The sequence below is a fragment of the Capsicum annuum genome, unplaced genomic scaffold (assembly GCF_002878395.1).
Source record: "Capsicum annuum cultivar UCD-10X-F1 unplaced genomic scaffold, UCD10Xv1.1 ctg13235, whole genome shotgun sequence".
NCBI lineage: Eukaryota > Viridiplantae > Streptophyta > Magnoliopsida > Solanales > Solanaceae > Capsicum > Capsicum annuum.
Window position 1 is genome coordinate 127 of NW_025818488.1, and position 1,662 is coordinate 1,788.

Consider the following 1,662-nt stretch of genomic DNA (forward strand, 5'->3'; position numbering starts at 1 on the left):
CTTGATCATCATACTTCTCCGCACATGTTCAATCTGCAATTACAGTAACATTGTTGGTACTCTAAATGGATGAATGTGTTGATTCTATAGGCCTAGCAGCAGCCACTTCGGAGTGGTGCTGGCGTGAGAAATCAAGAAGGAAATAGTTTGCTTTTTTGAATTTCTTCATAAGTGCAAACTGTTTTCTCTCTTGATTTCTTTTTTAACAAACAAAAAAAAAGAAACATATTCACCAAATTAGCAGATCAAAAATACAACAGAAAAAGATGTTAAATCCTAATGCAAACCCGGAAAGCTAATCGTTTTATTTCTTTATATTTCCTTGTAGCAACATTGATTGGCATGACCATACTTGTACAAGGTCCGCACCACTGTATCATTGAGTTCTAAGGTGACCAGAAACCAATTCTGGTGGATGAACCATGACTATGGAATAAGAGCCTGATAACAGCCTCCATGGCCTTCCAGGGGTCATGGAGCCGTAGAGGATCATTCTCGACTACCCTTCATTTCTTTTGCTCATATAACCTGACTATAACTATGCGAACAGGCATATAACATTTTTCACTCAGTCAACAGCTCATAAACGTTGGGTAATCATGGAACATGTTACACTATTTTACGGAAGTTTGGATCTGAGCTTTCCGATTGACAATGATATGAAGGTCAAAGGACTAATAGTCCCACATCGTCAAGTGAAGAAGATAGAATTATAGTAGGGAGATACTATATAATGGGCCCAGGACAACATAGCAACATACTTACCTGGACGGGGTCAATGGGTGATCAACAAGGTCCATGGCCTAGGTTGGTGACCTTCATTGCACTTTGGAGGGGTGCCAGCCTAAGGTCGGCCCAAGTGGCCGAGCCTAAGTCATAATTTGTGGCAGCGGGGGCCTGCGTTCGCGCGGCCCCGACCCAATTCAAAGTCTAAATCTCTTACTCGATCCAAGGATTGTGAACTTGATGTTTCTCTAGTTTCTAAATGTTTTTCTTGAAAGAAAGACAAGCTCTTGGTACATTTGTAATTCAGAATCTGGTTTACTTGATATGATTATGGAATCATTGAACATCCTAGAAGTTGTATCCTCCAAAAATAGGTGTATGCCACTATTTGCACCGCGCACACAGTATTCTTTAATAAAAGGCGAAAGAATAGTTCAATCTGTGGTCACTGTGTGGGCGTGGCTGCATGGAAGTTGTATCTAATTTTCAAGGGCTAAGGACATCTATGAGACATACTTACCTTGACGGGGTCAATGGGCAATCATGAAGGCCCATGGCCTAGGTTGGCGACCTCCATTGCACTTTGGAGGGGTGCTTTCCTAAGGTCGATCCAAACGGTCGAGCCTACGTCATAATTTGTGGCAGCGGGGGCCTGCGTTTGCGCGGCCCCTACCTAACACCCACATTCTTATGAATTTTTCAAACAGAAACTATTAACTATGAGAGATTCAAGGGAACGTGGTCTTGTTATTCTCAACATGGTCATATGTATCAACATTTATTACATAATTCAACAGACTGTTCATCTAATAATGTTTGAATTTCAATCTAACTAATTCAACAGACTGTTCATCTAATAATGTTTGAATTTCGACTGTTAGATTGAACACGTGCAATGATTTTACTTGATAGACTGAGGTAGCGGTCGTGGTTAGA

The 1,662-nt window shown here is 41.0% G+C and overlaps 3 non-coding genes across 3 annotated transcripts; 2 read left to right on the forward strand and 1 right to left on the reverse strand.

Annotated features, from left to right (window-relative positions):
* Positions 1–757: 757 nt before the first annotated feature.
* LOC124890173 lies at positions 758–918 on the forward strand. Its single transcript, XR_007048990.1, has one exon. It is a non-coding gene; the product is annotated as a U1 spliceosomal RNA (small nuclear RNA).
* Positions 919–1,068: 150 nt separating this feature from the next.
* LOC124890174 lies at positions 1,069–1,184 on the reverse strand. The gene has a single exon (XR_007048991.1). It is a non-coding gene; the product is annotated as a U5 spliceosomal RNA (small nuclear RNA).
* A 54-nt stretch (positions 1,185–1,238) lies between these two features.
* On the forward strand, positions 1,239–1,399 carry LOC124890172. Its single transcript, XR_007048989.1, has one exon. It is a non-coding gene; the product is annotated as a U1 spliceosomal RNA (small nuclear RNA).
* Positions 1,400–1,662: the final 263 nt, after the last annotated feature.